Source organism: Panthera leo, chromosome B4 (genome assembly GCF_018350215.1).
Source record: "Panthera leo isolate Ple1 chromosome B4, P.leo_Ple1_pat1.1, whole genome shotgun sequence".
In the NCBI taxonomy this organism is placed as follows: domain Eukaryota; kingdom Metazoa; phylum Chordata; class Mammalia; order Carnivora; family Felidae; genus Panthera; species Panthera leo.
In genome coordinates, this window is record NC_056685.1 from 28777115 (window position 1) to 28799863 (window position 22749).

A 22749-nucleotide genomic window follows, 5' to 3' on the forward strand; every position below is an offset into this window, starting at 1 on the left:
CTCCATACAACAATCAGGAAAGCTCTGCAGGGAGTAGAGCACCCTTGACCGAGTGAATAAACTGAAAAACAGGCATCCAGCACCAGCCTGTTACAAGGCTCTGAAATCAAGTCAGAAAAGTCAGATTGAGAGTAATTCAGTTACCTGAATAATGATTTTGGGTTCAAAATAACTGCGACTATTGCTTCCTTTGATCAAAAATTCTTTTTGTAAAAGTTTTTTTTCCTGCATCCCTGCTGGACAACAGACCATTTCTTGGAAGGTGCCTGGGGAATCTGCTATTAGTAGAGAAGCTAATTTTAATGAGGCAGTTTGAATACCCTCCCCAGCAGTCTGGGTGCAGGCCCAAGCCTTTCTTGGAGTGTTTGTCCTTCTCCTGCCCTCAGAGGAATTAATTTCTTTGTCCTGCTGATTTTCTTTCCCTGCTTAAAATGGAAAAAAAGAAAAAAAAAGAAAAAGAAAAAGAAAAAGAAAAGAAAAGGTTCTGTTGGACTTACCCTGTATTTGTTTCCCTTCCCTCTTGACTCACTTGGATTTTTTTGTGTGTTTGACCTTTCCTTACTTTTAAAGTCTGGTTGATTTTGGCTAACATGAGTTTAAATGTGTCTACATGTCTGCATACCAAATAAATATAGCAACATCAGTTTGGACTTCTCTGGAATTCAAAGATAAAGCTTCCACCTTGCAGCTTAATCCCTTAAAGGGAACTGCTCTTTCCCATTTCTCTCCAACCTGGGGTCAGTTCTAGAAAGAGATATCTATATTTAATGTTCTCAGGATCCGGGAATGCAATATCATATCCATTGAACATAATTACTATTATGTGACCATATTTGGTCATTTACTCTTACATTCAACAAATATTTGTTTGTTCTGCTAAGTCTTGGAGATATAAAACGAAGTCTTATACACAGAGACTCTCTCCTCAAGATGCTTAAGGCCCACAGAGATATGAGCAAGTAAATCAACAGGCTCAGTACAAATCATTGTTGGTATAGGTGGCACAGAGGAACAATGTCTGACTGGGTTGGAGGGAGCCAGAGAAAGTCCACAAGAAACCATTGCTTGAGCTTGGTTCTGAAAGGCAGAAACATGGGCTGGAAATCAATGGAGGCATTAAGAGGTAGAAAATTCCTTTCAGGCAGAGGAGAGAGCATGTGTGAAGCCCAGAGGCAGGAAAATGCCTTAAGTGTTCTAAGAACTCCCAGTGGGTCCACTTGACTAGAACACACGAAATGTGGTGGGACATAAGGAGAAACGAAGCAGGAAAGAAGAAGAGAGGGAGAACTGCATACGGAGGGCTTGTATATTCAGTTTGGGGGCTTGCACATGGCTTTAAAAACCCTCTAGAATATTACCAGCAGGGTCCCCTTTGGTGCCACAGTTTTTAATATGCAAAATTGCTTTTGCTAGGTGGGACCATATTTTCCAGAAATTGGGAATCTCTTCTGACAAATTTGAGTACACTTGCAGAAACAACAGAGCAAAATATATGGAACCATGATGGATCTTGACAACTGACCAGTAGAGTGGTAGGGGGTTGGGTCTGACCCCTAATTCTATATGCTTCTCCTCTTACCAATTTCAGTGTGCTTTCTGGGATTTAAATAGCCCCATACTTGGTTTTATAATTTTAGTGGCATCCACATTGGTTTATGATAATTTGGTTAAAGTCTGGCAGAGGTATTTCTAAATTTGCAGTGATCAGAATTTCCTATTTATTTATTCAACAAATAATTACCGATCACCTAAAATGCCAAATATGGTTCTAGATGTTAGAGATACAGCAATGAACAAAATAAAGCTCCTGCTCACTGGAACTAAGATTCTGGTGGAAGAAAACAGAAGCTAAACAAAAAAAAATAATAATCCATCGTATTATTCTATTGGAAGTTGATCAAGGCATTGGAAAAAAGCAAAGCAGGGATGGGCTATAGGAAGTGTCAGGGGCTAGGAACTGAATTTTAACTTTGATGGTCAGGGCAGGTCTTATTGAAGGTCACATTTAAGCAAAGATGTGCAGGATATCTGAGTTAGGACAAGTACAAAGGCCATGAGGTGGGAGCATGCCTAGCATGTTTGAAGTTTGAGGAACAAATGACAAGCAGGCCAGTGTGGCTAGAGCTGAGTGAGCAGGAGTGAGTAGCAGAATACTAGGTCAGCGAGGTGGTGATTCTGAACTGGACTGCCTTGGCTCATTATATGTAGCTGGCACGTCAGCTTGGGCTGGACACCTTAGGATGGCTTTCTGCCTTATATCTGGGTGTTGTCAGGCTGGTTGTTCTCAGCTAGGGTCTCGACCGGGACAGCTAGTCCCTGTTCCTGTAGTGTCTCATCTTCCCGCAGGACAGCCTGGGCTTCCTCACATAGTCAGAAGAGTTGTAAGCCCAAGAGTGTAAGCCTAATGTGCAAGAGTTTTGCAAGCCGCTGTCAGCAACACATTATGCTAATATCCAGTTGGTCAAAGCAAATGACCCTGAGAAGCCCAGAATCAATGTGAGTGAGGACTTCACAGGGAATGGATACAGCAGTGAGTCTTCAGGGATATTATTGTAACAATCAGTTATATCCCTCATGCCATCTAACACAGCGCCGGGCCATACTGATTGCTCACTAAATAAACATGGTGATCATTGACTGTTTCTTTTCCCCCTCTCACTTAAGAAACTGTATTCTTTCAAGAGGCTAAGTGTCTTACGCTTTTCAGTTTTAGTAGATTTTATTTTTAAAGGATGTTTAAGTTTACAACAGAATTGAATAGAAAGTACAGAGATGTCCTTCCTCCACACTGGTACAACTTCCTGCACTATCAACATCCATAACCAGACTAGTACATGTATTACTATCAATGAACCTGCATCAACCCATCATTATCCACCAATTTTACATTAAGGTTTACACTTGATGTTGCACATTTGTTTGGACAGATGTATAATGGATAATGACATGGATCTACCATAATAATATTATAGAGAATAGTGTCACTGCCCTTGTATTATGCTGTCTTCTTTTCCCAGAACACTGATCCTTTGCACTGTCATCCTTAAAGTCCTAGATTGGACTCTCTCCCATCCAGAAAGTCTTCCAGGGCACTTCCAGCAGGGCTAATTGCCTGTGAACTCTGGGCCTCACAGAACACTATACTAATATTATTTTTTCTAAATTAATTGTATGTTTTTATTCCTGGCCCTCCAGGAGGCTGTAATTCCCTATTGCAAGGGAATGTAGAGGGACCTTATAATATAATTAGCATTATCATCATCATTATAGCTACGCTTAATGGAGTTCTTATGTTCTAGGTAATGTTTACATCTGTTGATTCATTTAAGTTCATGGTCATGGAAACAGGTGCTCACATATGTAAGTCTTTGAACTTCCTAATTCTGTACCCCTCCCTTGGTTTTTTCCTATTGTACCTGCATATAAATTTAAGAGAAGCTTCTCTTTTGTTTTTCATCCTCTGCTTGTGAAGAGTTATAACACTGACATATTCATTACAAAGAAGACTAGAGGAAACTAAAAGATGTAAAGAAATAAAGGACTTATTGCAATCTTTGGCATGCAACTTGATAAATATAAACTTGATAAAATATCCTTCTTTTCCTTGCAACCTGTTAGACTTTATCTGTGCTAATCATTTGTGCCACTAGATGGCAGACTTTTGGTCTAAAAACTACAGACAAATACATACCTTAAACTATTTCTTGGGTTCCCTCCATCTGTATTTTATGGTGGCTTTTAAAGTGTCAGAGTAGGGGTGCCTGGGTGGCTCAATCAGTTAAGCATCTGACTTTGGTTCAGGTCATGATCTCACTGTTCGTGGGTTCAAGCCCCACATCGGGCTCTGTGCTGACAGCTCAGAGCCTGGAGTCTGCTTCTGATTCTGTCTCCCACTCTCTCTGCCCCTCCCTGACCCATTCTCTGTCTCTCTCACTCCTAAAAATGAATAAATGTTTAAAAAAATTATCCATATGTGCATCAATATACTCTTTGAGATAATTCTGTTGGAGAGTTTGCTGCCAGAGATCATTCAGATATCTTTCCCTAAGAATTTAGAGTACAGGAACTTCAACAAGATTTTGTGGGGAAACTGGGATTTTCTCCAAAGTTTGTAATAAATAATGTTTGAAAACATTTATTGAGCACTTACTATGTGCTCAATAAGTTATTATGCTAAGACTATTCATTGTAAGCCAATGATAAGTTGGAGATATTATATTTTTTTCAACCAATTTATGTTTACTCCAAAATTGCAACATGGGTTCAACATTTGAAAAATCAATGTAATTTTCTGTACTAAGATAATAACAGTGGGAAATTATATAATTTTCTAATATAGGTGCAAAAGAGTCTTTGACAGAATTCAACATATGTTCAAAGGAAAAACTTGTAGTGAACTGTGAATAGAAGGAAACTTCTTTAATTTGGTAAAGAGCGCCTGAAAAAAACCTACAGCAAACATTATTCTGTTAAAATTTTTGGTAATGAAAGGCAATTTTAATACAAAACTTTCTACTATTTTTCCAACTTATTATTCTTTTTTAAAAATTGTGGTAAAATATACCTACATAAAATGTACTATTTTAGCCATTTTTAAGTGCAACCAACATCTTTCCAAACTGAAACTCTGTACCCATTGAACACTGTCTCCTCTGTCCCCTACTTTCCTAGGCCCTGGCAACCAACATTCTGCTTTCTGTCTCTAGGAATTTGTCTGCTTTAGTTACCTCACATATGTAGAGTCATACAATGTTTGTCTTTTAATGACTGGCTTATTTCACTTAACATAATGTCTTCAAGTTTCATCCATATTGTAACATGTGTCAGAGTTTTCTTCCTTTTTAAGGCTGGATGATAATCCTATACACACACACACACACACACACACACACACACATACATTTGTTTCCATTGATGAAAATTGAGTAGCTTCCATATTTAGCTATTATGAATAATGCCGCTGTGGGCATGGTTATACAAACATCTCTTCAGGTACCTGTTTTCAATTCTTCTGGGTACATACTTAGAGGAGGAATTATACGATCATATAGTGATTATTTTTTAAATATGTTTTATTTATTTTTGAGAGAGATAGCATGAGTCGGGGAGGGGCAGAGAGAGAGGGAGACACAGAACCTGAAGCAGCCTCCGGGCTCTGAGCTGTGACATGGGGCTCAGACTTGCAAACTGCGAAATCATGGCCTGAGCTGAAGTCAGAAGCTCAACCAGCTGAGACACCCAGGTGTCCCAGATCATATAGCAATTCTTTTTTAAATTTTTTTAGGAACTACCATAACTACCATACTGTTTTCCATATCAGCTACCCCATTTTACATTTTCACCAACAGTGCACAAGTGTTCCAGTTTCTCCACAATCTTGCCCACACTTATTTCTGTTATTGTTATTCTGTTATTGTTATTTTTAATAGTAGCCATCCTTGCAGAGAGGGGCCAAGATGGTGCAACAGCATGGAAGTTTTCTGCCTCTCTCATCCCTGAAATGCAGCTAGATCAACACCAAACCTTCTTGTACACCTAGAAAACTGATCTGAGAATGAACACAATAATCTGCACAACTTGAACCACAGAACTTGGCAGGTACACGGCGCAGAGAGGGGAACTGGGGGAGAAAGAAGCCATCAAGGGTAGGGAGCTGTTTTTGCTTGCAGAGAGAGGACAGAGACAGGTGGGAGAGTACAGGAAAAGCACTCCCCACAAAATCAGCTGGAGAGAAAGAGAAAAAGTGGAAACACCATAAGAGACTTAACAAGAAGGAAAAAGGAGAGGGGTTTAAATACCTTTAAGACTCCATAAACAGGGGAGTGCAGAGTCTGAAACTCTGCAGCTCCATACCTGGAGGAGCTCTGGTGGGAAGGGTGAATCCTCAGGAGCAGCCAGGTCCAAGGCATCCTCTGACCACATGGGGAGAGGCAGTTCTCTGCTGAGAGGACATTTGGTAGAGGCTGTGGCCTCCCCACAGGCAAAGGTCCTAGTGGACTCTGGAGAACAGCCACATTTGCTGGTGTGGAAACAAGGACATTAAGGTTGAAGCCTGGCACCAGATGTGTGTTGTGATTTGCCATAATCCCTAAAACACTGCTGCTACATGATCCTGTGAACTTTTTCTGGGGCAGGCTGGCACCCAGTTGCAGTCTCTGGGCATCTGTAGCAGCAGTCATGTGAACGTTCCTGGGGGTGGGCAGCACCTGGCCATTGCTTAGCAAGACCCTCTCCCAGAGGGTCTGAGCGGGTCAAAGCCACAGGGCCCTCAGAAGTGAGAGGTTTGGAAACACAGCCCCATATGACATAAAATTCTGGAGGGACTTACCACCTGGCAGGCTGACAGCTTGGTTGTGGACAATGTAGAAGTGGGGAGTGGACAAAGCCGGAGACAAAGGAGGGATGCTTGATTGCTGGTCAGGGAGAGCAGAATTCTGACACTAGAGACTGGGTAGCTGGGTGACACCATTTTTACCCCTCCTGCACATGTGCATACACGCCTAAGCATGCCACAATGATCCACCCCAGTAAACTAAGCAGCACCATCTAGTGGAGAATGGAGCTGTTACATCAAGCCCCGTCCAACTGTGCTAGCCGTGCTCTAGAGGAACATCACAAGTCTCTCTGCCTGCGTAGTTTACGGAGTATAAAGTGCTTCATAGTTTAACTTCTAGGAAAACTGGATGTAATTTCAATCATATTTCATTCAGTTCACTAGTCCATCTACTCAATTTTTTTCTTTTTCTTTTCTTTTCCTTTTCTTGACTACAGAAAGAGAAAAAATTATTTTTGTTTTCCATTTTTATAAAAAAGATTTTTCTTTAATTTTCTCTACTATATTTCTTACTTTTTTGTAATTTTTAAATTCTATTTTACTTTCATCATTTCATTTTATTCTATTTTACTATATTCATTTTTTAAAAATTTCAAATGTTTTCCTTCCCCTGCCCCTTTTTTCTGTTTTTTTTTTCTTTCCCTTTTTTCTCTATTCTGTCAAGTTTCTTTCAACAACCAGACCAAAACACACTGAGAATCTAGCATCCTTTATTTGACTTTTTGTGTTGTTTTTATTTTTTTAATTTCTATTTATTTTTTATTACATTAATTATTTTTCTTGCCCCAAAATGACAAATGAAGGAATTCACCCCAAAAGAAAGAACAGGAAGAAATGATAGCCAGGGCCTTAATCAACACAGAGACAAGCAAGATGTCTGAACTGGAATTTAGAATCATGATAATAAGAATACTAGCTGGGATTGAAAAAAGCATGGAATCCCTTTTTGTGGCGATAAAAGAAGTAAAATCTAGTCAGGACAAAATTAAAAATGATATAATTGAGATGCAATCTCAAATGAATGCCCTGGCGACAAGGATGAATGAAGCAGAGCAGGGAATCAGCAAAATAGAGGACAAACTTATGGAAAATAATGAAGCGGAAAAAAAGAGGGAAACTAAGGCAAAAGAGTACGATATAAGAATTAGAGAACTCAGTGACTCATTAAAAAAGGATAACATCCTAATCATAGGGGTCCCAGAAGAGGAAGAGAGAGAAATAAGGGTAGAAGGTTTATGTGAGCAAATCATAGAGGAAAACTTTCCTAACCTAGGGAAAGACACAGATATCAAAATCCAGGAAGCACAGTAAAGTCCCATTATATTCAACAAAAACTGACCATCAACAAGGCATATCATAGTCAAATTCACAAAATACACAGACAAGTTAAAAATCATGAAAGCAGCAAGGGAAAAAAAGTCCTTAACCTACAAGGGAAGACAGATCAGGTTCACAGCAGACTCATCCACAGAAACTTGACAGGCCAGAAAGGAGTGGCAGGATATAGTCAATGCGCTGAATTGGAAAAATATACAGCCAAGAATTCTTTATCCAGCAAGATTGTCATTCAAAATAGGAGACAAAAATTTCCTAGACAAACAAAACCAAAAGAGTTTGTGACCATTAAACCAGCCCTGTAAGAAATTTTAAGGGGTCTCTCTGAGGGTAGAAAAGATGAAACAAAACAAAAAAGACCAAAAGCAACAAAGACTGGAAAGGACCAGAGAACACCATAAAAAACTCCAACTCTACAGGCAACATAATCTCAATAAATTCATATCTTTCAGTACTCATTCTAAACGTCAATGGACTAAATGCTCCAATGAAAAGATATAGGGTAACAGAATGGGGAAGAAAACAAGATCTATCTATATTCTGTTTACAAGAGACCCATTTTAGACCTAAGTCACCTTCAGATTGAAAGTAAGGGGATTGAAAGCCATCTATCATGTCAAAAGAAACTTGGAGTAGCAATACTTACACCAGACAATCTAGATTTTAAAATAAAGACTGTAATAAGAGATGAAGAAGAGCATTATATCATAAGCAAGAGGTCTATCTACCAAGAAAATCTAACAATCGTAACATTTATGCCCCCAAAGTGTAAGCACCCAGATATATAAATCAATTAATCACAAACATAAAGAAACTTACTGATAATAATACCATAATAGTAGGGGACTTCAACACCCCACTTACAACAATGGACAGATCATCTAAACAGAAAATCAACAAGGAAACAATGGCTATAACTGACACACTGGATCAGACAGACTTAACAGATATATTCAGAACATTTCATCCTAAAGCAGCAGAATACACATTCTTCTCCATTGCACATGGAACATTCTCCATAATAGATCACATACTGGGTCACAAATCAGCCCTCAACAAGTACAAAAAGATCAAGATCATACCATGGATATTTTCAGACCACAACACTATGAAACTTGAAATCAACCACAAGAAAAAATTTAGAAAGGTAACAAATACATGGAGACTAAAGAACATCCTACTAAAGAATAAATGGGCTAACCAAGAAGTTAAAGAGGAAATTAAAAACTACATGGAAGCCAATGAAAATGATAACACCACAGCCCCAAACCTCTGGGACACAGTAAATGTGGTCATAAGGGAAGTATATAGCTATCCAGGGCTTCCAAAAGAAGGAAGAAAGGTCTCAGATACACAACCTAATCTTACACCTTAAAGACCTGGAAAAAGAACAGGAAATAAAACACAAAACCAGAAGATAACAGGAAATAATAAAGGTAAGAGTAGAAATCAATGCTTTCAAAACCAAAAAAGCTGTAGAACACATCAATGAAACCAGGAGATCCTTCTTTGAAAGAATTAACAAATTGATAAACCCCTAACCTGGGTTTTTTTTATCAAACCCCAGGGCTGGATGGTTTTCAGGGGGCATTCTACCAAACATTTAAAGAAGAATTAAAATCTATTCTTGAAGCTGTTCCAAAAAATAGAAATGGAGGGAAAACTTCCAAACTCATTCTATGAAGCCAGCGTTACCTTGATTCCAAAACCAGACAAAGACTCTACTAAAAAGAAGAACTACAGACCAATTTCCCTGATGAACGTGGATGCAAAATCCTCAACAAGATACTAGGCAGCCAGATCCAACAATACATTAAAAGAATTATTGACCACAACCAGTGGGATTTATACCTAGGATGCAGCGCTGGTTCAATATTTGCAAAAACAATCAATGTGGTACATCAATAAAAGAAAGGATAAGAACCACATGATCCTCTCAATAGATGCAGAGAAAGCATCTGACAAAATACAGCATCATTTCTTGGTAAAAATCCTCAAGAAAGTAGGGATAGTAGGGTCATACCTTAAGATCTTTAAAGCCATATATGAAAGACCCACTGCTAATATCATACTCAATGGGGAACAATTGAGAGTTTTCCCTCTAAGATCAGGAACATGACAGGGATATTCACTTTTGACACTGTTATTCAACATAGTATTGGAAGTTCTAGCCTCGGCAATCAGAAAACACAAAGGAATAAAAGCCATCCAAATCAGCAAGGAAGAAGTTAAACTTTCACTCTTCACTGATGACATGATACTCTATATGGAAAACCCGAACGATTCCACCAAAAAACTGTTATAACTCATCTCTGAATTCAGCAAAGTTGCAGGATATAAAATCAATGCACAGAAATCAGTTGCATTTCTATGCACCAATAATGAAGCAATAGAAAGAGAAATCAAGGAATCAATCCTATTTACAATTGCACCAAAAACCGTAAAATACCTAGGAAAAAACCTAACCAAAGAGGTTAAAAATCTGAAAAATATAGAAAGCTTAATGAAATAAATAGAAGACACAAAACAATGGAAAAATATTCCATGCTCGTGGATTGGAAGAACAGATATTGTTAAAATGTCGATATTACCCAAAGCAATCTACATATTCAATGCAATCTCTATCAAAATAACACCAGAATTCTTCACAGAGCTAGAACAAACAATCCTAAAATTTGTATGGAACCAGAAAAGATTCCAAATAGCCAAAGCAATCCTGAAAAAGAAAACCATAGCTGGAGGCATCAGAATCCCAGACTTCAAGATATATTACAAAGCTGTAATGATCAAGACAGTATGGTACTGGCACAAAAACAGTTGCTCAGATCGATGGAACAGAATAGAGAACCCAGAAATGGACCCACAAACGTATGGCCAACTAATTTTTGACAAAGCAGGAAAGAATATCCAATGGAATAAAGACAGTCTCTTGAGCAAGTGGTGCTGGGAAAACTGGACAGCGATATGCCGAAGAATGAACCACTTTCTTACACTGTACTCAAAAGTAAACTCAAAATGTATGAAAGACCTAAACATAAGAAAGGAAGCCATCAAAATCCTAGAGGAGAAAGCAGGCAAAAACCTCTTTGATCTTGGCTGCAGCAACCTCTTAACGCGTCTCCAGAGGGAAGGGAAAGAAAAGCAAAAATGAACTATTGAGACCTCATCAAGATGAAAAACTGCACAGCGAAAGAAACCATCAGCAAAACTAAAAGGCAACCAATGGAATGGGAGAAGATATTTGCAAATAACATATCTGATAAAGGTTTAGTATCCAAAATCTATAAAGAACTTCTCAAACTCAACACCCAAAAAACAAATAATCCAGTGAAGAAATGGGCAAAAGACATGAATAGACACTTTTCCAAAGAAGACATCCAAATGGCTAACAGACACATGAAAAAATGCTCAACATCACTCATCATCAGGGAAATATAAATTAAAACCACAATGAAATACACCTCCCATCAGTCAGAATGGCTAAAATTAGCATCTCAGGGAACAACAGATGTTGGTGATGATGAGGAGAAAAAGGGTCTCTTTTGTCCTGCTGGTGAGAATGTAAACTGGTGCAGCCACTCTGGAAAACAGTTTGGAGGTTCCTCAAAAAGTTAAAAATAGAACTACCCTAAGACCCAGCAATTGCATACTAGGTATTTATCCAGCGATGTAGGTGTGCTGTTTCAAAGGGGCACATGCACCCCAATGTTTATAGCAGTGCTATCAACAGTAGCCAAAGTATGGAAAGAGCCCAAATGTTCATCGACTGATGAATGGATAAAGAAGATGTGGTATATATATACAATCAAAAAGAATAAAATCTTGCCATTTGCAACTACATGGATGGAACTAGAGGGCATTATGCTAAGGGAAATTAGTCAGAGAAAGACAAATATCATATGACTTCACTCATATGTGGAATTTAAGATAGAAAACAGGGGTGCCTGGGTGGCTCAATCAGTTAAGCGTCTGGCTTTGGCTCAGGTCATGATCTCATGGCTCATGAGTGTGAGCTCCACATCGGGCTCTGTGCTGACAGCTCAGAGCCTAGAGCCTGCTTTGGATTCTGTGTCTCCCTCTCTCTCTGCCCTCCCCCTCTTGCACTCTGTCTCTCTCAAAAATAAACATTAAAAAAATTTTTTTAAGATACAAATCAAATGAACATAGGGAAGGGAAGCAAAAATAATATAAAAACAAGGAGGGGGGAACAAAACATAAGAGACTCTTAAATACGGAGAACAAACTGAGGGTTGCTGGAGGAGTTGTGTGTGGGGGAAGGGATAAATGGGTAAGGGACATTAAGGACGACACTTGTTGGGATGAGCACTGGGCATTCTACACAGGGGATGAATCACTGGAAGCTAGCCCTGAAATCATTATTGCACCATATGCTAACTAAATGCGATGTAAATTAAAAAAATAATAATAATAAAAAAATAAATAAATACATAAATAAATAAGAAAAATAACCATCACAATGGGAGTGAGGTGGTATTTCATAGTGGTTTCGATTTGGATCTCCTTAATGATCAGTGATATTGAATATTTTTTATATGTTTATTGGTCATTTGCATGTCTTCTTTGCTGAAATGTCTATTTAAGTCCTTTGCCCATTTTCTAATAGGATTTTGTTGTTGTTGTTATTGCTATTGAGTTACAGGAGTTCTTTATATATACTGGATATGAAGCCTTTGTTACATGCATGATTTGCAAAGATTTTCTCCTATTCTGTGGGTTAACTTTTCATTCTGTTAATAATATCTTTTGATGCACAGAAGTCCAATTTATCTTTTTTCTTTTGTTTCCTGTGTTATTGGTATCATATCCAAAAAATCATTGCCAAATCTAATGCATCAAGCTATTCATACATTTTCTTCTGAGTCTTATCTTGTTAGGTCTTACATTTAGGTCATGGATCTATTTTGAGTTAATTTTTATATATGACATAAGGGAAGAATCCAACTTCATTCTTTTGTATGTGGATATCCAGTTTCCCCAGTACCATTTATTGAGACGACCATCCTTTCTGCATTGGATGGTATTGCCATCCTTGTTGAAAACCATCTGACCATACAAGTGACGGTTTATTTCTGGGCTCTCTCTTCTATTCCATTTGGTCTATATGTTTGTCTTTATGCCATTACTACATTGTTTTGATTACTTTAGTTTAGGAGTAATTTTTGAGATCAGGAAGTACAAGATGTCAACTTTGTTCTTTTTCAAGATTGGTTATTTAAGGTCCTTTGAGATTTTATTTTATTATTAAAAAATTTTTTTTAACATTTATTTATTTTTGAGAGACAGAGCATGAGCAGGGAAGGGACAGAGAGAAGGAGACACAGAATCTGAAGCAGGGTCCAGGCTCCGAGTACTCAGCACAGAGCCTGACATGGGGCTCGAACTCACAAATCGCAAGATCATGACCTAGGCTGAAGTCGGATGCTCAACCACCTGAGCCACCCAGGCTCCCAGTCCTTTGAGATTTTAGGAAGAACTTTTCCATTTCTGTAAATAATGTCATTCAAATTTTTATAGAAACTGCATTGAATCTGTAGACCACTTTGGATTGAACTGACATCTTAATATTATGCCCTCTTTTCCTTGAACACAGGACATCTTTCCATTTATTAGTGTCTTCTTTAATGTCTTTCAGCAAATGTTTCATACTTTTAAGTGCACAAGTCTTTTGCCTCCTTGGTTAAGTTTATTTCTAACTATCTTATTTTATTTTTTATTCTTTGGTAAATGGAATTTTTAAAAGTTTCCTTTTTAAGAGCACCTGGGTGGCTCAGTCAGTTGAGCTTCTGACTCTTGATTTTAGCTGAGGTCAAGTTCCCAGGGTAGTGGGATTGAGACCCATATAGGGCTCTGCACTGAACATGGAGCCTACTTAAGATTCTTTCCCTCTCTCTCTCCCTCTGCCCTTCTTCCCTGCTCTCACTCTCTCTTTCTCTCTCTCAAATAAAAGAAAAATTGAAACTTCCTTTCAGATTGTTTATTGTTGGTGTATAGAAATGCAATTGATTTTTTTGTATGTTGAATTTTTATTCTGCAAGTTTGCTGAGTTATTAGTTTTATTTATTTATTTTTTTATTTTTTTTAATATATGAAATTTATTGTCAAATTGGTTTCCATACAACACCCAGTGCTCATCCCAAAAGGTGCCCTCCTCAATACCCATCACCCACCCTGTCCTCCCTCCCACCCTGCCCTCCCTCCCACCCCCCATCAACCCTCAGTTTGTTCTCAGTTTTTAACAGTCTCTTATGCTTTGGCTCTCTCCCACTCTAACCTCTTTTTTTTTTTAACAGTTTTTGTGGAGTCTTTAGGGTTTTCTATATATAGAATCATGTAATCTGCAAATAGTGACAGTTTTCTTTCTTCCTTTTCAATTTGGATAGCTTTTACTTCTTTTTCTTGCCTAATTGTTCTAGCTAGGACTTGTAGTACTATGTTGAATAGAGTGGAGAAAGCAGGTATCCTTGGGGAAACTATTAGTCTTTTCGGTACTTAGTATGTTGGCTGTGGGATTTTTGTATATCACCTTTATTACATTGAAGTTGTTTACTTTCATTAGTTTTTTTCAGTAATTTGGTCAATGCTTTTTCTGCATCAGTTTTTCTGCATCATTATCATGTGATTTTCTTTCCTTTCATTCTGTTTGTGTGATGTGTTACATTGATTGATTGAAACATCCTTGTATTCCAACTTGGTCAAGGTATATAATCCTTTTAATGAGCTGTTGAATTCTGTTTGCTAGTGTTTTTGTGTCAATATACATAGAGAAATTGGTCTGTAATTTTCTTGCAGTATCTTTGTCTAGCTTTGGTGTCAGGCTAATTCTGGCCTCATAGAATATTTAGGAAGTATTCTCTCCTCCTCATTTTTTTAGAAGAGTTTGAAAAGGATTGACATTAATTCTTTAAGTGTGTGGTAGAACTCTTCAGAGAAGTCATTTGGTCTGGGGCCTTTCTTTGTTGGGAGTTTTTTGATTATTAATTCAATCTCCTTACTAGCTATAGGTCTGTTTAGATTTTCTTTTTCTTTATGATTCAGTCTTGGTAGATTATGTGTTTCTAGGAATTTATTCATTTAATCCGGTTTATCTAGTTTGTTTACATATAATTGTACACAGTACTCTCATAATAGCTGTTATTTCTGTAAATTAACATTAATGTTCCCATTTTTATTTCTGATTTTAAATTTTTTTAATGTTTATTTATTTTTGAGAAAGAGACAGAGTGTGAGCAAGGTAGGGGCAGACAGAGAGGGAGACACAGAATCTAAAGCAGGCTCCAGGCTCCAAGTGGTCAGCATAGGCCCAATGCAGGACTTGAACCCATGAACCGTGAGATTATGACCTGAGCCAAAGTCAGATGCTCAACTGACTGAGCCATCCAGGCGCCCCTATTTCTGACTTTAGATAATGGAGTCTTCTCATTTTTTTATTTAGTCAATCTAATTAAAGGTTTTTCAATTTTGTTGATCTTTGTGAAGAACCAACTATTGCTTTAGTTGATTTTCTCTATATCCTCCATTATGCTTTCTCTAATCGTTTTTATTTACTCTCTTCTGCTAGCTTTAGGGTTAGTTTGTTCTTTTTCCAGTTCTTTGAGGTGGAAATTTAGGTTGTTAATTTGAGATCTTTCTTCTTTTTAAATGTAATACAGCTATAAATTTCCCACGTGACACTGCTTTCATTGCATCCCATGAATTTTGGTGTGTTGTGTTTTCATTTTCATTTGTCTTATATATTTTCTATTTTCCATTGTGATTTCTCCTTTGAGCTATTACTTGTTTAAGATCATGGTGTTTAATTTTCACATATTTGTGGATTCTCTAGTTTTCCTTTCTGCTATGGATTTCCAATTTCATTCCATTCTGATCAGAGAAGACAGTTGGTATGATTTTTTTAAGTTTATTAAGAATGTCTTATGGTCTAACATATGATGTATCTTAGACATGCACTTGAGAAAAATGTGTAATCTGCTATTGGTGGGTGCAACATTCTTTATAATTCTGTTAGGTTCAATTGGTCTTAGTGCTGTTGAAGTTCTTTATTTCCTTATAAATAAATAAGGTTGTCCTATAAAATTGATAGTATTATGATTTTCATTTTTACAGGCAAGGAATGGAGGCAAAGAGATATGGAGTATCTTGCTCAAGTTCATAGCTAGTAAAGGGTAGAATTAGACCTCAACTCCAAGTCTGGATTCTCCAAAGGCCATGCCACCAGATAAGAGATAACTTTTGATGCTGCCCACACTCTGATAATCTATTCAACTTAAAACACTTACTTGGTAAGATTCAATAATTGCCAAATGTCACATACAGTCACATGTATACAAATATATGTATATGTGCATATACGTATGTATTTATATATGTGTGTATATATAAATATAAGTGTACATATATTTATATATATAATTTAAAATTTCTCCTCTTTCTTTAGGATGTATAGGTAAATTTGGCTTTCTGGTCTCCCTCCAGCCCTCTGAGATCTAGATTAATACCCATTTTCTCACTCTCCACTTTTCCGCCTGTTCCAGCTGCACAACAAATTACCTCCAGACCTGGCAATTTTGATTTTGCTCATGGATTCTGTGGGTCAGGAATTCAAACAGGTCATAGCAGGATGGCTTGCCTCTGCTCCACAATGTCTGGGGCCTCAGCTTGGAACTGGCATCATCCAAAGGCTCCTTCACCTTACTTCTGTGGTGCCTGGGCTAGGACTACTGAAAGACAAGGACTGCTGGCTGGAGAGCCTATATGTAACCATTGCACGTTGGGCTTCCTTATGACATGGAGCCTCAGGGTAGTCAGAGTTCTTAATGGTGGCTGAGGACTCCAAGCATGAGGGTTACATCACCTTTTCTGGCAGACTTTGGAAGACAAAGAATGCCACTTCTGCTGTATCATGTTGTTCAAAGGAGTCATAGTGCACCCAGGTTTAAGTAAAGGGCACATAAACTCCTAAATACAGAAAGCCACACTGTAAATTAGCATCTGGGATAGAGAAATTGTTGTGGCTATCTTTGGAAAATATAATCTGTCACACACCTCTTTTTACCTTCAGCTCACTAATCTTCAGCATCTGGCAGTTACCTATAAAGTCTCCTTGGTATCTGGGAATTCTCCCTGGTCTATCCAAGGGCTTTTTCCTTCTCTCTGGATCGTTGCCTCTGGGACACTGAAGGAGACAGTGGGGGGCTGTGACAGGATGAAGCTTTAACCCACTTTCTGTAACTGATTCAATACCGAGACTTCATTTTGGGCACAGCAGCAATTCAATGGCTAAGACAAAATATGCAAGCTAACCAGTCTCTGAAGCCAGAAATGTCACAAAATATTGTTATCAAAAGTAGTAGACTATGGGGCGCCTGGGGCGGTTCAGACAGTTAAGCATCCGACTCTTGATTTCAGCTCAGTCATAATCTAGCAGTTTGTGAGTTCGAGTCCTGCATCAGGTTCTACAGGGACCTTGGGATTCCCTGTCTCCCTCTTTCTCTCTCTCTGCCCTTCCCCCATTTGTGTCCTGTCTCTCTCTCTCTCTCAAATAAATAAATGAACATTTTTTAAAAAGTGGACGAATTCAATAACACCAAGTTACAGGATGTTATGAGAGACAGTTCAGCTTCAAAGTGCACTTATGGTATTTAGGTAAAATATCTCCTTAACTAAAGATCTTATATTTTTTGCAGGGGGCATCTATTATTGATAATTGCTATGGAAAAATTAGAGATTCATTATCTCTTTGGAGGAGAAACACAATGGGGAAAAGGGGACAGAGCCAGGGTCTAGTGAGCCAGCCCCACCCAACAGGTGCCATTCCCTCATTTTCTGGGCAATAAAGTCACCCCAGTACCCCTGGACACCCAAGGAATGGAACTCTGCTTATTTCCATTTGCCAAAAGGCAAGAAATGCTCTTCTGAAAGCTAATGTTATAGAACTTCAACATATGTAGCTATTTTACTGGTGTCTGAATCAGAAAATTCTTTTAATTTGACCTAGATCTCTCTTTAATTTGAATTTTGCTTTTAGTGGAACTAGGAGTCATGAGAGTGTTAGGTTGAAGGTAGCTTTTCAGGTACTTATTAATAATTGATCACTTTTATGTTCACAAACAATTGTCTCCTTGCAATCATACTTATTTCCATTTTGTTGATTGTTTCCCGGGTGTTTTCTTGTTTCTTTTTCTTTTCTTCCTCTCTTTCTGTCTTCCTTTGTGATCTGAAGATTTTCTATGGTGGTATGCTTATTTTCTTTCTCTTTCTCTTTTGTGTATCTATGGTAGTTTTGCTTTGTGGTTACATAAGTTTCATAAAACATCTTATAACAGTCTATTTTAAGTGGATAGCAATTTAACTTTGATCACATACAAAAACTCTACCCTTTTACTCCTCCCCCATGTTTTACGTTTTTGATGTCACAATTTGTATCTTGTTATATTGTGTATCCATTAACAAATGATCATAGTTATTTTTAATGCTTTCTTCTTTAACCATTATACTAGACTTAAATCTGATTTATATCATACTCAACCATTATAGTATTAAGTATTCTGAATTTGACTATATATTTACCTTTACCAGTGAATTTTATACTTGCATATGTTTTTGTGTTACTAATTAGTGTCCTTTCATTTTAGCTTGAAGAAGCCCCATGAGCATTTCTTATAAGGTAGATCTATTGGTAATGAACTGTCTTGTCTTTTTTGTGTCTGAGATATTCTTTATCTTTACTTCATTTCTTTAAAAAAATTTTTTTTAATGTTTATTTATTTTGAGAGATTGAGAGAGAGAGAGAGAGAGAGAGAGACAGCATGAGCATGGAGGGGCAGAAGAAGGGAGACACAAAATCCCAAGTAGGATCCAGGCTCTGAGCTTTCAGCACAGAGCCCAACACAGGGCTTGAACTCATGAACTATGAGACCATGACCTGAACTGAAGTTGGAAGCTTAACCAACTGAGTTACCCAGGCGCCACCTCTACTTCATTTCTGAAGGACAGCTTTGCTGGGTAAAGTGTTCTTGATTGGTAGTTTTTGTTTTTTTTTCAGCACTTTTAATGTATCATCCCACCCTCTCCTGAACTGAAAGGAGAGGAGATTTTCTGGTGACAAATTCACTTACAGCCTTATGGGAGTTCCTTTTTATGTGATGTGTGTCTTTTCTTTTGCTGCTTCAAAATTTTCTTCAAATTTGATTTATTGTAGCTTGATTACAATGCATCTCTGTGAAGAGATACAAATACAAATTTGGGTTAAATCTGTTTTGGGACTTTTGAGATTCATGTACCTGGATGTCCAAATCTCTCTGCAGATTTGGAAAGTTTTTAGCCATTATTTCTTTAAATGAACTTTCTGCCCCTTTCTCTATCTCTTCTCCTTCTGAAACACCCATAAAAAGAATATTGGTTCTTGTGTTAATACCACATAAACTGTGTAGGCTTTCTTTGCTCCTTCTCATTGTTTTTTCTCCTCTGACTGGATAATTTCAAATGGCCTGTCTTGAAGTACACAGATTCTTTCTTCTCACTAATCAAATCTTTCACTGATGCTTTCTATAGCATTTAAAAATTTTTATTCATTGTATTCTTCAGCACCAGGATTTCTGTTGGTTCTTTTTATTATTTATATCTCTGTTGAACTTATTGTTTTGTTCATGCATTATTTTCCAGATTTCAGTGAGTTGTCTATGTTCTTTTGTAGCTTCTTGAACTTTCTGAGAACAATTATTTTGAATTCTTTTTGAGACAATTCACAGATCTCCATTTCTTTGGTATTGATTGCTGGAAAATTATTGTATTCCTTTGGTGGTGTCTTACTCCCTCAACTTTCCACATTCTTTGGCATCTCACATTGCCTTTTTTTTTTTTTTTTTTTTTTTTTTTACATTTAAAGAACAGCCATTGTGTCCAGTCTTTACTGCTTTGCTTCAGGAGAGAAAGACCTTCACCATCAGCCTGGTTTGGGATTCTGAGTCTCCCTGAGACCTTGCCTATGGATATGCTTGCTTCATACCTCTTCTTGAGGGGAATTCTTAAGGTTTTATACCTTGTCTCAACCCCACAAAGTCAGGCCAATGCTGAGAGTCTTCTGTTTGTTTACCCCACAGCAATGCCATGAAATGTTCAAGTTTGTATTCCTTTTCCCATACTTGCAGAGCTGGGCTGGCTTTCTGCAGTGCTTGAGAGCCATCTGCAAAGGCTTCTCTTGCAGGCTGTGGGGGCACACAAGGGGTAGGTGAAGCATAAGGAGCATTGGGGGTGCCTGTGCACCAGTGAGAGGGGTCCATAGGTGAGGTGTCCCAAGCAGCTCAGGCTGTTTCTTGATGGAATCTGTAAGGCTTACATGGGCCTTTTATGAGTTCTGAGCCCTTGTTTCTGTGCTCTCACCTCTCTAAACCTCCTAGCTTTGCTGCTCACTTCTGTACTCTGGGTGGGGCAAGGAAGAATTGAGCCTCCTGGGCAGTGTCTTGCACAGCTAGGAAAGTTAGACACTCATTCACTATGCTCTCACTCTCCCCTGTGAGAAAAAGTGCAAGCTGAGGGGGTTTCTCTTGGCATATGCTGTCTTAGAGAAGGGGTGACATGGATAAAGTGAAACCATTCTTCCTATCTGCTTCAATACATCCATATTTTGCTCCAGTGGTGTGTTGAAACTGCTCTGCTAAACTCCCAGACTCCCACAAAGTTACTCTCATCTGTGAGTGGCTGTTAAAAGTGATATTCTTGGGGGCGATGATCATAGAAAACCCCTTCAGCTCCTCAGAGTGCTAAGGGAAGGGTGTGTAGGACTGCCAGTGATCAGGTCCATCTTCAGCTGAGATTTCTATGTTTGAATCCACCTGTCTTCCCTCTCTTATAACCAAACTATGAAATACTTTAGTGTCCTAATTCAAACTTTGTTTTAAAGTTTATTTATTTATTTTGAGAAGGACAGAGACAGCTCAAGTGGGGGAGGGGCAGAGAGAGAGAGGGGGTGGTGGAGAGAGAGAATCCCAAGCAGGTTCTGTGCTCACAGCTTGGAGCACAAACCCAAGAACCATAAGATCATGACCTCAGCTGAAACCAAAAGACGCTTAACCAACTGAGCCACCCAGGTGCTCCTAATTCAAACTTTTATAACTGATAATGTTTATCTCCCTTGAGATTATTTACATTTTAACAGAAACAACACCTTACCTTTAAAAAATTAATTGCAAACTTTGATATGAAGAGGTGGGAAGAAATTAATGAGTTTCTGGGGTTCCTTTCCCCACAGGACCATCAGGAGTTCTTGGTTGGTTTAAGTAACCTAAAATATTTACAGTCTTTAACCTGAAGTTAAGATGCTCTTGGTACATTACTTAGAAACATTAGAAACATTACTGATGCCCTTGTATCATGGGATCTTCCCAGCCTTCTTTGTGCGGTCCAGCAGTCCTACCCCACACGTTGTATAGAGGCAAGAGGTAGTTCTTTAGCAGGAGGCCTGTTTGCCTAGGAAACAATACTGAAAGCCAGAAAATAAATCTGCCCCTTGGTGCGGTTGGGTTAAATCAGGTCATATTTCAATCTGTGCTCAGTTCTGTAGGCAGTTTAAAATGGACTTTTCAATGGGGAACAAAAACCAAAAGCACTGACTAACGTCTACAAAATTCTCCAAGCCTGCCACAACAATTTTCAACTCATTACAGGAATGTATAGCCATGCTCTAAAATGCTTTAAGACATCTTAATTATGTTCAAAGTGTGATCACCAATCAGAATCAATATCAACATCACTGGGAATGTAGAAGTTCAAACCTCAGGTCCAACCTCAGACCTGCTGAATCAGGTATTTCATAGGTGGGGCCCAGGGATTGTGTTTTAACAATCCCTCTGGGGGATTCTGATGCATTGGAAAATTTGAGGACTGTTGTGTTAGACTTAAAAAAATTTTTTTTAACATTTATTCATTTTTCAGAGACAGAGAGAGAGAGAGAGAGTGTGAGTGGGGGAGGGGCAGAGAGAGAGAAGGAGACACAGAATCCAAAGCAGACCCAGGCTCTGAGCTGTCAGCACAGAGCCCAACGTGGGGCTTGAACTCACAAACCGTGAGATCATGACCTGAGGTGAAGTCGACGCTTAACCAACTGAGCCACCCAGGTACCCCACAGTTCAACTATGTTCTAAAGTCTAACACAACAGGGGTGCCTGGGTGGCTCAGTTGAGCGTCCAACTTCAGCTCAGGTCATGGTCTCCCCATTCATGAGTCCAAACCCTGTACAGCTCAGAGCCTGGAGCCTGCTTTGGATTCTGTCTCCCTCTCTCTCTGCCCCTCCCCACACTTGTGCTCCCTCTCTATCAAAAATAAATAAATGCAAAGAAAAATTTTTTTTAAAAAAAGAACATGGTTGAAATGTAATTGAGGATATGGGTCAAGGCTATAGTTGTCCCCCCTAAGAATGTGCTGTTTCTACTTCCTGGAAGACATCTTCTCTGCAATCCTGTCTCCTGTGCTGATGGCAAGCCAAGGCTTAACACTTTGAGAGCAGTAAGATGGTGGAAAATAGACGTGGGCTGATAGAATTCCATTAGCATAAAAGGCAAAAATGAAGCCAAGAGTTACCTTGTTGCCCTAAACCCGCCCACGCACTTGTGGGGAGGAATAATTGCAGAGATGCTTGGAGCCACTCCCATGGGAGGCTACTGATCCAATCCAGCCCCTTCCATAGACCAACTTCCTTTCTCCCCTTTCCTCCTGGCTGGCAGAGTCAGGGGCAGGCTGTTTATGCTGTTTGGTTTTCCGGGGAGGTTGATTTCAAGAGCTAAATCTTACTTTAAATGTGACCTCAGTGGTAAACACACTTTAAAAAGCAGCTGTCCTCTATTTCTGTTTTGGTAAATCAAAAACAGAATTTGTCTCCTCATCCTGCAGAAATGCAAGAAAGTTGAAACAGCTGTTCTGTGTTGGCCTTAAAAAGTGCTAGCACTAGGAAGGAGCTGAGCAGCTGTGGGGTTTGCTGGGTAGGCTTTGAAATCTACTTCTGTCCTGCTTTTCCACGTGTATATTCCACCGGTTGTAGGGTAAAAGTGAAAATGGACAATGACCAC